Source organism: Platichthys flesus, chromosome 8, assembly GCF_949316205.1.
Source record: "Platichthys flesus chromosome 8, fPlaFle2.1, whole genome shotgun sequence".
In the NCBI taxonomy this organism is placed as follows: domain Eukaryota; kingdom Metazoa; phylum Chordata; class Actinopteri; order Pleuronectiformes; family Pleuronectidae; genus Platichthys; species Platichthys flesus.
The window spans coordinates 21,700,551-21,713,437 of NC_084952.1; the positions used below are offsets into that span (position 1 = coordinate 21,700,551).

Genomic DNA, 12,887 nt, shown 5'->3' on the forward strand with positions numbered 1-12,887 from the left:
TAATTCACAAATACATCTTGTCAATGCAGAGGGCTCTTAATGTCTCCAGGTGGATTTTTTTTAACTAAATATAGATAATTCAGGAGTTGTTGAAGGACTCAGTGTGTCTAATTGGGTCTTATTTTAGGAATAGCTGTATAATGCTGTTTATTTTGTTGCCTGTTTGTTCTGTGGGTTTCATCAAACGGTTTTCCAACCCTTCCCTCTGTTCACAGAAAGAAGATTGGTTTTCACAATCAAACCAACCTATTTCATGAAAGTGCATGCGTCCCTGGGTGGGCTTGAACCACCATCCTTTCAGGTAACAGCCGAACACGCTAACCAATTGCGCCACAGAGACCCGCTTCCTTTGATCTGAAAGGAGAGTGGCCTAGGACAGCTCTTCCATTAACATGGAATTGTGTGAATTCATATTGCATATTTAATTCACAAATAGAGCTTGTCAATGCAGAGGGCTCTTAATGTCTCCAGGTGGATTTTTTTTAACTAAATATAGATATTTCAGGAGTTGTTGAAGGACTCAGTGTGTCTAATTGGGTCTTATTTTAGGAATAGCTGTATAATGCTGTTTATTTTGTTGCCTGCTTGTTCTGTGGGTTTCATCAAACGGTTTTCCAACCCTTCCCTCTGTTCACAGAAAGAAGATTGGTTTTCACGATAAAACCACCTATTTCATAAAAGTGCATGCGTCCCTGGGTGGGCTTGAACCACCATCCTTTCAGTTAACAGCCGAATGCACTAACCAATTGCGCCACCTAAACTTGCCTCGTTTGATCTGAAAGGAGAGTGGCCTAGGACAGCTCTTCCATAAATATGGAATGGTGTGAATTCATATTGCTTATTTAATTCACAAATGCAGAGGGCTCTTAATGTCTCCAGGTGGATTTTTTTTAACTAAATATAGATAATTCAGGAGTTGTTGAAGGACTTAGTGTGTCTAATTGGGTCTTATTTAAGGAATAGGTGTATAATGCTGTTTATTTTGTTGCCTGCTTGTTCTTTGGGTTTCATCATACAGTTTTCCCTACCCTTCCCTCTATTCACAGAAAGAAGATTGGTTTTCACGATCAAACTACCTATTTCATAAAAGTGCATGCGTCCCTGGGTGGGCTTGAACCACCATCCTTTCGGTTAACAGCTGAACGCGCTAACCAATTGCGCCACAGAGACTTGCCTCCTTTGATGTGAAAGGAGAGTGGCCTAGGACAGCTTTTCCATTAATATGGAATTGTGTGAATTCATATTGCATATTTAATTCACAAATACAGCTTGTCAATGCAGAGGGCTCTTAATGTCTCCAGGTGGATTTCTTTTAACTAAATATAGATAATTCAGGAGTTGTTGAAGGACTTAGTGTGTCTAATTGGGTCTTATTTAAGGAATAGGTGTATAATGTTGTCTATTTAACTGCCTGCTTGTTCTGTGAGTTTCATCATACGGTTTTCCAAACCTTCCCTCTGTTCAAAGAAAGAAGATTGGTTTTCACGAACAAACCAACCTATTTCATGAAAGTGCATGCGTCCCTGGGTGGGATTGAACCACCATCCTTTCAGTTAACAGCCGAACGCGTTAACCAATTGCGCCACAGAAACCTGCTTCCTTTAATCTGAAAGGAGAGTGGCCTAGGACAGCTCTTCCATTAACATGGAATTGTGTGAATTCGTATTGCATATTTAATTCACAAATACATCTTGTCAATGCAGAGGGCTCTTAATGTCTCCAGGTGGATTTTTTTTAACTAAATATAGATAATTCAGGAGTTGTTGAAGGACTCAGTGTGTCTAATTGGGTCTTATTTTAGGAATAGGTGTATAATGCTGTTTATTTTGTTGCCTGCTTGTTCTGTGGGTTTCATCAAACGGTTTTCCAACCCTTCCCTCTGTTCACAGAAAGAAGATTGGTTTTCACAATCAAACCTCCTATTTCATGAAAGTGCATTCGTCCCTGGGTGGGCTAGAACCACCATCCTTTCGGTTAACAGCCGAACGCACTAACCAATTGCGCCACAGAGACCCACTTCCTTTGATCTGAAAGGAGAGTGGCCTAGGACAGCTCTTCCATTAATATGGAATTTTGTGAATTCATATTGCATATTTAATTCACAAATACAGCTTGTCAATGCAGAGGGCTCTTAATGTGTCCAGGTGGATTTTTTTTAACTAAATATAGATAATTCAGGAGTTGTTGAAGGACTCAGTGTGTCTAATTGGGTCTTATTTTAGGAATAGGTGTATAATGCTGTTTATTTTGTTGCCTGCTTGTTCTGTGGGTTTCATCAAACGGTTTTCCAACCCTTCCCTCTGTTCACAGAAAGAAGATTGGTTTTCACAATCAAACCAACCTATTTCATGAAAGTGCATGCGTCCCTGGGTGGGCTTGAACCATCATCCTTTCAGTTAACAGCCGAACACGCTAACCAATTGCACCACAGAGACCCGCTTCCTTTGATCTGAAAGGAGAGTGGCCTAGGACAGCTCTTCCATTAACATGGAATTGTGTGAATTCATATTGCATATTTAATTCACAAATAGAGCTTGTCAATGCAGAGGGCTCTTAATGTCTCCAGCTGGATTTTTTTTCACTAAATATAGATAAATCAGGACCTGTTGAAGAAATAGGTGTATAATGCTGTCTATTTTATTGCCTGCTTGTTCTGTGAGTTTCATCATATGGTTTTCCAAACCTTCCCTCTGTAAAAGGAAAGAAGATTGGTTTTCATGATAAAACCACCTATTTCATGAAAGTGCATGCGTCCCTGGATGGGCTTGAACCACCATCCTTTCAGTTAACAGCCGAACGCACTAACCAATTGCGCCACAGAGACCCACTTCCTTTGATCTGAAAGGAGAGTGGCCTAGGACAGCTCTTCCATTAATATGGAATTGTGTGAATTCATTTTGCTTATTTAATTCACAAATGCAGAGGGCTCTTAATGTCTCCAGGTGGATTTTTTTTAACTAAATATAGATAATTCAGGAGTTGTTGAAGGACTTAGTGTGTCTAATTGGGTCTTATTTAAGGAATAGGTGTATAATGCTGTTTATTTTGTTGCCTGCTTGTTCTGTGGGTTTCATCAAACGGTTTTCCAACCCTTCCCTGTGTTCACAGATAGAAGATTGGTTTTCACAATCAAACTTCCTATTTCATGAAAGTGCATTCGTCCCTGGGTGGGCTTGAACCACCATCCTTTCAGTTAGCAGCCGAACGCACTAACCAATTGCGCCACAGAGACCCACTTCCTTTGATCTGAAAGGAGAGTGGCCTAGGACAGCTCTTCCATTAATATGGAATTGTGTGAATTCATTTTGCATATTTAATTCACAAATACGGCTTGTCAATGCAGAGGGCTCTTAATGTGTCCAGGTGGATTTTTTTTAACTAAATATAGATAATTCAGGAGTTGTTGAAGGACTCAGTGTGTCTAATTGGGTCTTATTTTAGGAATAGGTGCATAATGCTGTCTATTTTGTTGCCTGCTTGTTCTGTGGGTTTCATCATACAGTTTTCCAACCGTTCCCTCTGTTCACAGAAAGAAGATTGTTTTTTTACGATCAGACTACCTATTTCATAAAAGTGCATGCATCCCTGGGTGGGCTTGAACCACCATCCTTTCGGTTAACAGCCAAACGCGCTAACCAATTGCGCCACAGAGACTTGCCTCCTTTAACCTCAAAGGGGAGTGGCTTAGGACAGCTCGTCCATTTATATGGATTTGTTTGATGTCGTTTTGCATATTTAATTTACATTCAAAGCTTGACAATACTGTGGTTTCATAATGTGTCCAGCTGGATTTTTTTTCACTAAATATAGATAAATCAGGACCTGTTGAAGAAATAGGTGTATAATGCTGTCAATTTTATTGCTTGCTTGTTCTTTGAGTTTCATCATACGGTTTTCCAAACCTTCCCTCTGTTCAAGGAAAGAAGATTTTCACGATAAAACCACCTATTTCATGAAAGAGCATGCGTCCCTGGGTGGGCTAGAACCACCAACCTTTCAGTTAACAGCCAAACGCGCTAACCAATTGCGCCACAGAGACCCGCTTCCTTTGATCTGAAAGGAGAGTGGCCTAGGACATCTCTTCCATTAATATGGAATTGTGTGAATTCATATTGCATATTTAATTCACAAATACAGCTTGTCAATGCAGAGGGCTCTTAATGTCTCCAGGTGGATTTTTTTTAACTAAATATAGATAATTCAGGAGTTGTTGAAGGACTCAGTGTGTCTAATTGGGTTTTATTTTAGGAATAGGTGCATAATGCTGTCTATTTTATTGCCTGCTTGTTCTGTAGGTTTCATCATACGGTTTTCCAAACCTTCCCTCTGTTCACAGAAAGAAGATTGGTTTTCACGATCAAACCACCTATTTCATGAAAGAGTATGCATCCCTGGGTGGGCTTGAACCACCATCCTTTCGGTTAACAGCCAAACGCGCTAACCAATTGCGCCACAGAGACTTGCCTCCTTTAACCTCAAAGGGGAGTGGCTTAGGACAGCTCGTCCATTCATATGGATTTGTTTGATGTCGTTTTGCATATTTTATTTACATTCAAAGCTTGACAATACTGTGGTTTCATAATGTGTCCAGCTGGATTTTTTTTCACTAAATATAGATAAATCAGGACCTGTTGAAGAAATAGGTGTATAATGCTGTCAATTTTATTGCCTGCTTGTTCTTCGAGTTTCATCATACGGTTTTCCAAACCTTCCCTCTGTTCAAGGAAAGAAGATTGGTTTTCTCGATAAAACCACCTATTTCATGAAAGAGCATGCGTCCCTGGGTGGGCTAGAACCACCAACCTTTCAGTTAACAGCCGAACGCGCTAACCAATTGCGCCACAGAGTTCCGCTTCCTTTGATCTGAAAGGAGAGTGGCCTAGGACATCTCTTCCATTAATATGGAATTGTGTGAATTCATATTGCATATTTAATTCACAAATACAGCTTGTCAATGCAGAGGGCTCTTAATGTCTCCAGGTGGATTTTTTTTAACTAAATATAGATAATTCAGGAGTTGTTGAAGGACTCAGTGTGTCTAATTGGGTCTTATTTTAGGAATAGGTGCATAATGCTGTCTATTTTATTGCCTGCTTGTTCTGTAGGTTTCATCATACGGTTTTCCAAACCTTCCCTCTGTTCACAGAAAGAAGATTGGTTTTCACGATCAAACCACCTATTTCATGAAAGAGCATGCATCCCTGGGTGGGCTTGAACCACCATCCTTTCGGTTAACAGCCGAACGCACTAACCAATTGCGCCACAGAGACTTGCCTCCTTTAATCTCAAAGGGGAGCGGCCTAGGACAGCTCGTCCATTTATATGGATTTGTTTGATCTCGTTTTGCATATTTAATTTACATTCAAAGCTTGACAATACAGTGGTTTCATAATGTGTCCAGCTGGATTTTTTTTCACTAAATATAGATAAATCAGGACCTGTTGAAGAAATAGGTGTATAATGCTGTCAATTTTATTGCCTGGTTGTTCTGTTAGTTTCATCATACGGTTTTCCAACCCTTCCCTCTGTTCAAGGAAAGAAGATTGGTTTTCACGATCAAACTACCTATTTCATAAAAGTGCATGCGTCCCTGGGTGGGCTTGAAACACCAACCTTTCCGTTAACAGCGGAACACGCTAACCAACTGCGCCACAGAGACTCGCTTCCTTTGATCTGAAAGGAGAGTGGCCTAGGACAGCTCTTCCATTAATATGGAATTGTGTGAATTCATATTGCATATTTAATTCACAAATACAGCTTGTCAATGCAGAGGGCTCTTAATGTCTCCAGGTGGATTTTTTTAACTAAATATAGATAATTCAGGAGTTGTTGAAGGACTCAGTGTGTCTAATTGGGTCTTATTTTAGGAATAGGTGCATAATGCTGTCTATTTTATTGCCTGCTTGTTCTCTGGGTTTCATCATACTGTTTTCCAACCCTTCCCTCTGTTCACAGAAAGCAGATTGGTTTTCACGATCAAACTACCTATTTCATAAAAGTGCATGCGTCCCTGGGTGGGCTTGAACCACCATACTTTCGGTTAACGGCCTAACGCGCTAACCAATTGCGCCACAGAGACTTGCCTCCTTTGACCTGAAAGGAGAGTGGCCTAGGACAGCTCTTCCATTAATATGGAATGGTGTGAATTCATATTGCTTATTTAATTCACAAATGCAGAGGGCTCTTAATGTCTCCAGGTGGATTTTTTTTAAATAAAAATAGATAATTCAGGAGTTGTTGAAGGACTCAGTGTGTATAATTGGGTCTTATTTAGGAATAGGTGCATAATGCTGTCTATTTTATTGCCTGCTTGTTCTGTGGGTTTCATCATACGGTTTTCCAAACCTTCCCTCTGTTCACAGAAAGAAGATTGTTTTTCACGATCAAACCACCTATTTCATGAAAGAGCATGCGTGCCTGGGTGGGCTTGAACCACCATCCTTTCGGTTAACAGCCGAACGCGCTAACCAATTGCGCAACAGAAACTTGCCTCCTTTGATCTGAAAGGAGAGTGGCCTAGGACAGCTCTTCCATTAATATGGAATTGTGTGAATTCATATTGCATATTTAATTCACAAATACAGCTTGTCAATGCAGAGGGCTCTTAATGTCTCCAGGTGGATTTTTTTTAAGTAAATATAGATAATTCAGGAGTTGTTGAAGGACTTAGTGTGTCTAATTGGGTCTTATTTAAGGAATAGGTGTATAATGCTGTTTATTTTGTTGCCTGTTGTTCTTTGGGTTTCATCATACAGTTTTCCCTACCCTTCCCTCTATTCACAGAAAGAAGATTGGTTTTCACGATCAAACTACCTATTTCATAAAAGTGCATGCGTCCCTGGGTGGGTTTGAACCACCATCCTTTCAGTTAACAGCCGAACGCGGTAACCAATTGCGCAACAGAAACTTGCCTCCTTTGATCTGAAAGGAGAGTGGCCTAGGACAGCTCTTCCATTAATATGGAATCGTGTGAATTCATATTGCATATTTACTTCACAAATACAGCTTGTCAATACAGAGGGCTCTTAATGTCTCCAGGTGGATTTTTTTTAACTAAATATAGATAATTCAGGAGTTGTTGATGGACTTAGTGTGTCTAATTGGGTCTAATTTAAGGAATAGGTGTATAATGCTGTTTATTTTATTGCCTGCTTGTTCTGTGGGTTTCATCATACGGTTTTCCAAACCTTCCCTCTGTTCACAGAAAGAAGATTGGTTTTCATGATCAAACCACCTACTTCATGAAAGAGCATGCATCCCTGGGTGGGCTTGAACCACCATCCTTTCGGTTAACAGCCGAACGCACTAACCAATTGCGCCACAGAGACTTGCCTCCTTTAATCTCAAAGGGGAGTGGCCTAGGACAGCTCGTCAATTTATAGGATTTGTTTGATCTCGTTTTGCATATTTAATTTACATTCAAAGCTTGACAATACAGTGGTTTCATAATGTGTCCAGCTGGATTTTTTTCACTAAATATAGATAAATCAGGACCTGTTGAAGAAATAGGTGTATAATGCTGTCTATTTTATTGCCTGCTTGTTCTGTGAGTTTCATCATATGGTTTTCCAAACCTTCCCTCTGTAAACGGAAAGAAGATTGGTTTTCATGATAAAACCACCTATTTCATAAAAGTGCATGCGTCCCTGGGTGGGCTTGAACCACCATCCTTTCAGTTAACAGCCGAACGCGCTAACCAATTGCGCCACAGAAACTTGCTTCCTTTGATCTGAAAAGGAGAGTGGCCTAGGACAGCTCTTCCATTAATATGGAATTGTGTGAATTCATATTGCATATTTAATTCACGAATACAGCTTGTCAATGCAGAGGGCTCTTAATGTCTCCAGGTGGATTTTTTTTAACTAAATATAGATAATTCAGGAGTTGTTGAAGGAGTTAGTGTGTCTAATTGGGTCTTATTTAAGGAATAGGTGTATAATGCTGTTTATTTTGTTGCCTGCTTGTTCTGTGGGTTTCATCATACAGTTTTCCAACCGTTCCCTCTGTTCACAGAAAGAAGATTGTTTTTTTACGATCAGACTACCTATTTCATAAAAGTGCATGCATCCCTGGGTGGGCTTGAACCACCATCCTTTCGGTTAACAGCCAAACGCGCTAACCAATTGCGCCACAGAGACTTGCCTCCTTTAACCTCAAAGGGGAGTGGCTTAGGACAGCTCGTCCATTTATATGGATTTGTTTGATGTCGTTTTGCATATTTAATTTACATTCAAAGCTTGACAATACTGTGGTTTCATAATGTGTCCAGCTGGATTTTTTTTCACTAAATATAGATAAATCAGGACCTGTTGAAGAAATAGGTGTATAATGCTGTCAATTTTATTGCTTGCTTGTTCTTTGAGTTTCATCATACGGTTTTCCAAACCTTCCCTCTGTTCAAGGAAAGAAGATTTTCACGATAAAACCACCTATTTCATGAAAGAGCATGCGTCCCTGGGTGGGCTAGAACCACCAACCTTTCAGTTAACAGCCAAACGCGCTAACCAATTGCGCCACAGAGACCCGCTTCCTTTGATCTGAAAGGAGAGTGGCCTAGGACATCTCTTCCATTAATATGGAATTGTGTGAATTCATATTGCATATTTAATTCACAAATACAGCTTGTCAATGCAGAGGGCTCTTAATGTCTCCAGGTGGATTTTTTTTAACTAAATATAGATAATTCAGGAGTTGTTGAAGGACTCAGTGTGTCTAATTGGGTTTTATTTTAGGAATAGGTGCATAATGCTGTCTATTTTATTGCCTGCTTGTTCTGTAGGTTTCATCATACGGTTTTCCAAACCTTCCCTCTGTTCACAGAAAGAAGATTGGTTTTCACGATCAAACCACCTATTTCATGAAAGAGTATGCATCCCTGGGTGGGCTTGAACCACCATCCTTTCGGTTAACAGCCAAACGCGCTAACCAATTGCGCCACAGAGACTTGCCTCCTTTAACCTCAAAGGGGAGTGGCTTAGGACAGCTCGTCCATTCATATGGATTTGTTTGATGTCGTTTTGCATATTTTATTTACATTCAAAGCTTGACAATACTGTGGTTTCATAATGTGTCCAGCTGGATTTTTTTTCACTAAATATAGATAAATCAGGACCTGTTGAAGAAATAGGTGTATAATGCTGTCAATTTTATTGCCTGCTTGTTCTTCGAGTTTCATCATACGGTTTTCCAAACCTTCCCTCTGTTCAAGGAAAGAAGATTGGTTTTCTCGATAAAACCACCTATTTCATGAAAGAGCATGCGTCCCTGGGTGGGCTAGAACCACCAACCTTTCAGTTAACAGCCGAACGCGCTAACCAATTGCGCCACAGAGTTCCGCTTCCTTTGATCTGAAAGGAGAGTGGCCTAGGACATCTCTTCCATTAATATGGAATTGTGTGAATTCATATTGCATATTTAATTCACAAATACAGCTTGTCAATGCAGAGGGCTCTTAATGTCTCCAGGTGGATTTTTTTTAACTAAATATAGATAATTCAGGAGTTGTTGAAGGACTCAGTGTGTCTAATTGGGTCTTATTTTAGGAATAGGTGCATAATGCTGTCTATTTTATTGCCTGCTTGTTCTGTAGGTTTCATCATACGGTTTTCCAAACCTTCCCTCTGTTCACAGAAAGAAGATTGGTTTTCACGATCAAACCACCTATTTCATGAAAGAGCATGCATCCCTGGGTGGGCTTGAACCACCATCCTTTCGGTTAACAGCCGAACGCACTAACCAATTGCGCCACAGAGACTTGCCACCTTTAATCTCAAAGGGGAGCGGCCTAGGACAGCTCGTCCATTTATATGGATTTGTTTGATCTCGTTTTGCATATTTAATTTACATTCAAAGCTTGACAATACAGTGGTTTCATAATGTGTCCAGCTGGATTTTTTTTCACTAAATATAGATAAATCAGGACCTGTTGAAGAAATAGGTGTATAATGCTGTCAATTTTATTGCCTGGTTGTTCTGTGAGTTTCATCATACGGTTTTCCAACCCTTCCCTCTGTTCAAGGAAAGAAGATTGGTTTTCACGATCAAACTACCTATTTCATAAAAGTGCATGCGTCCCTGGGTGGGCTTGAAACACCAACCTTTCCGTTAACAGCGGAACACGCTAACCAACTGCGCCACAGAGACTCGCTTCCTTTGATCTGAAAGGAGAGTGGCCTAGGACAGCTCTTCCATTAATATGGAATTGTGTGAATTCATATTGCATATTTAATTCACAAATACAGCTTGTCAATGCAGAGGGCTCTTAATGTCTCCAGGTGGATTTTTTTAACTAAATATAGATAATTCAGGAGTTGTTGAAGGACTCAGTGTGTCTAATTGGGTCTTATTTTAGGAATAGGTGCATAATGCTGTCTATTTTATTGCCTGCTTGTTCTCTGGGTTTCATCATACTGTTTTCCAACCCTTCCCTCTGTTCACAGAAAGCAGATTGGTTTTCACGATCAAACTACCTATTTCATAAAAGTGCATGCGTCCCTGGGTGGGCTTGAACCACCATACTTTCGGTTAACGGCCTAACGCGCTAACCAATTGCGCCACAGAGACTTGCCTCCTTTGACCTGAAAGGAGAGTGGCCTAGGACAGCTCTTCCATTAATATGGAATGGTGTGAATTCATATTGCTTATTTAATTCACAAATGCAGAGGGCTCTTAATGTCTCCAGGTGGATTTTTTTTAAATAAAAATAGATAATTCAGGAGTTGTTGAAGGACTCAGTGTGTATAATTGGGTCTTATTTAGGAATAGGTGCATAATGCTGTCTATTTTATTGCCTGCTTGTTCTGTGGGTTTCATCATACGGTTTTCCAAACCTTCCCTCTGTTCACAGAAAGAAGATTGTTTTTCACGATCAAACCACCTATTTCATGAAAGAGCATGCGTGCCTGGGTGGGCTTGAACCACCATCCTTTCGGTTAACAGCCGAACGCGCTAACCAATTGCGCAACAGAAACTTGCCTCCTTTGATCTGAAAGGAGAGTGGCCTAGGACAGCTCTTCCATTAATATGGAATTGTGTGAATTCATATTGCATATTTAATTCACAAATACAGCTTGTCAATGCAGAGGGCTCTTAATGTCTCCAGGTGGATTTTTTTTAAGTAAATATAGATAATTCAGGAGTTGTTGAAGGACTTAGTGTGTCTAATTGGGTCTTATTTAAGGAATAGGTGTATAATGCTGTTTATTTTGTTGCCTGTTGTTCTTTGGGTTTCATCATACAGTTTTCCCTACCCTTCCCTCTATTCACAGAAAGAAGATTGGTTTTCACGATCAAACTACCTATTTCATAAAAGTGCATGCGTCCCTGGGTGGGTTTGAACCACCATCCTTTCAGTTAACAGCCGAACGCGGTAACCAATTGCGCAACAGAAACTTGCCTCCTTTGATCTGAAAGGAGAGTGGCCTAGGACAGCTCTTCCATTAATATGGAATCGTGTGAATTCATATTGCATATTTACTTCACAAATACAGCTTGTCAATACAGAGGGCTCTTAATGTCTCCAGGTGGATTTTTTTTAACTAAATATAGATAATTCAGGAGTTGTTGATGGACTTAGTGTGTCTAATTGGGTCTAATTTAAGGAATAGGTGTATAATGCTGTTTATTTTATTGCCTGCTTGTTCTGTGGGTTTCATCATACGGTTTTCCAAACCTTCCCTCTGTTCACAGAAAGAAGATTGGTTTTCATGATCAAACCACCTACTTCATGAAAGAGCATGCATCCCTGGGTGGGCTTGAACCACCATCCTTTCGGTTAACAGCCGAACGCACTAACCAATTGCGCCACAGAGACTTGCCTCCTTTAATCTCAAAGGGGAGTGGCCTAGGACAGCTCGTCAATTTATAGGATTTGTTTGATCTCGTTTTGCATATTTAATTTACATTCAAAGCTTGACAATACAGTGGTTTCATAATGTGTCCAGCTGGATTTTTTTCACTAAATATAGATAAATCAGGACCTGTTGAAGAAATAGGTGTATAATGCTGTCTATTTTATTGCCTGCTTGTTCTGTGAGTTTCATCATATGGTTTTCCAAACCTTCCCTCTGTAAACGGAAAGAAGATTGGTTTTCATGATAAAACCACCTATTTCATAAAAGTGCATGCGTCCCTGGGTGGGCTTGAACCACCATCCTTTCAGTTAACAGCCGAACGCGCTAACCAATTGCGCCACAGAAACTTGCTTCCTTTGATCTGAAAAGGAGAGTGGCCTAGGACAGCTCTTCCATTAATATGGAATTGTGTGAATTCATATTGCATATTTAATTCACGAATACAGCTTGTCAATGCAGAGGGCTCTTAATGTCTCCAGGTGGATTTTTTTTAACTAAATATAGATAATTCAGGAGTTGTTGAAGGAGTTAGTGTGTCTAATTGGGTCTTATTTAAGGAATAGGTGTATAATGCTGTTTATTTTGTTGCCTGCTTGTTCTGTGGGTTTCATCATACAGTTTTCCAACCGTTCCCTCTGTTCACAGAAAGAAGAGTGTTTTTTTACGATCAAACTACCTATTTCATAAAAGTGCATGCGTCTCTGGGTGGGCTTGAACCACCATCCTTTCGGTTAACAGCCGAACGCGCTAACCAATTGCGCCACAGAGACCCACTTTCTTTGATCTGAAAGGAGAGTGGCCTAGGACAACTCTTCCATTAATATTGAATTGTGTGAATTTATATTGCATATTTAATTTACATTCAAAGCTTGACAATACAGTGGTTCATAATGTGTCCAGCTGGATTTTTTTTCACTAAATATAGATAAATCAGGACCTGTTGAAGAAATAGGTGTATAATGCTGTCTATTTTATTGCCTGCTTGTTCTGTGAGTTTCATCATATGGTTTTCCAAACCTTCCCTCTGTAAAAGGA

General features: G+C 40.0%; 13 non-coding genes across 13 annotated transcripts; all 13 read right to left on the reverse strand.

Annotated features, from left to right (window-relative positions):
• Positions 1 to 266: 266 nt before the first annotated feature.
• trnan-guu (transfer RNA asparagine (anticodon GUU)) lies at positions 267 to 340 on the reverse strand. Its single transcript has one exon. It is a non-coding gene; the product is annotated as a tRNA-Asn (tRNA).
• A 756-nt stretch (positions 341 to 1,096) lies between these two features.
• On the reverse strand, positions 1,097 to 1,170 carry trnan-guu (transfer RNA asparagine (anticodon GUU)). The gene has a single exon. It is a non-coding gene; the product is annotated as a tRNA-Asn (tRNA).
• Positions 1,171 to 3,580: 2,410 nt separating this feature from the next.
• Positions 3,581 to 3,654, reverse strand: trnan-guu (transfer RNA asparagine (anticodon GUU)). The gene has a single exon. It is a non-coding gene; the product is annotated as a tRNA-Asn (tRNA).
• A 732-nt stretch (positions 3,655 to 4,386) lies between these two features.
• trnan-guu (transfer RNA asparagine (anticodon GUU)) lies at positions 4,387 to 4,460 on the reverse strand. Its single transcript has one exon. It is a non-coding gene; the product is annotated as a tRNA-Asn (tRNA).
• Positions 4,461 to 5,196: 736 nt separating this feature from the next.
• Positions 5,197 to 5,270, reverse strand: trnan-guu (transfer RNA asparagine (anticodon GUU)). The gene has a single exon. It is a non-coding gene; the product is annotated as a tRNA-Asn (tRNA).
• A 1,984-nt stretch (positions 5,271 to 7,254) lies between these two features.
• Positions 7,255 to 7,328, reverse strand: trnan-guu (transfer RNA asparagine (anticodon GUU)). Its single transcript has one exon. It is a non-coding gene; the product is annotated as a tRNA-Asn (tRNA).
• A 313-nt stretch (positions 7,329 to 7,641) lies between these two features.
• On the reverse strand, positions 7,642 to 7,715 carry trnan-guu (transfer RNA asparagine (anticodon GUU)). Its single transcript has one exon. It is a non-coding gene; the product is annotated as a tRNA-Asn (tRNA).
• A 349-nt stretch (positions 7,716 to 8,064) lies between these two features.
• trnan-guu (transfer RNA asparagine (anticodon GUU)) lies at positions 8,065 to 8,138 on the reverse strand. The gene has a single exon. It is a non-coding gene; the product is annotated as a tRNA-Asn (tRNA).
• A 732-nt stretch (positions 8,139 to 8,870) lies between these two features.
• Positions 8,871 to 8,944, reverse strand: trnan-guu (transfer RNA asparagine (anticodon GUU)). Its single transcript has one exon. It is a non-coding gene; the product is annotated as a tRNA-Asn (tRNA).
• Positions 8,945 to 9,680: 736 nt separating this feature from the next.
• trnan-guu (transfer RNA asparagine (anticodon GUU)) lies at positions 9,681 to 9,754 on the reverse strand. The gene has a single exon. It is a non-coding gene; the product is annotated as a tRNA-Asn (tRNA).
• A 1,984-nt stretch (positions 9,755 to 11,738) lies between these two features.
• On the reverse strand, positions 11,739 to 11,812 carry trnan-guu (transfer RNA asparagine (anticodon GUU)). Its single transcript has one exon. It is a non-coding gene; the product is annotated as a tRNA-Asn (tRNA).
• A 313-nt stretch (positions 11,813 to 12,125) lies between these two features.
• trnan-guu (transfer RNA asparagine (anticodon GUU)) lies at positions 12,126 to 12,199 on the reverse strand. Its single transcript has one exon. It is a non-coding gene; the product is annotated as a tRNA-Asn (tRNA).
• Positions 12,200 to 12,548: 349 nt separating this feature from the next.
• On the reverse strand, positions 12,549 to 12,622 carry trnan-guu (transfer RNA asparagine (anticodon GUU)). The gene has a single exon. It is a non-coding gene; the product is annotated as a tRNA-Asn (tRNA).
• Between the last annotated feature and the right edge of the window lie 265 nt (positions 12,623 to 12,887).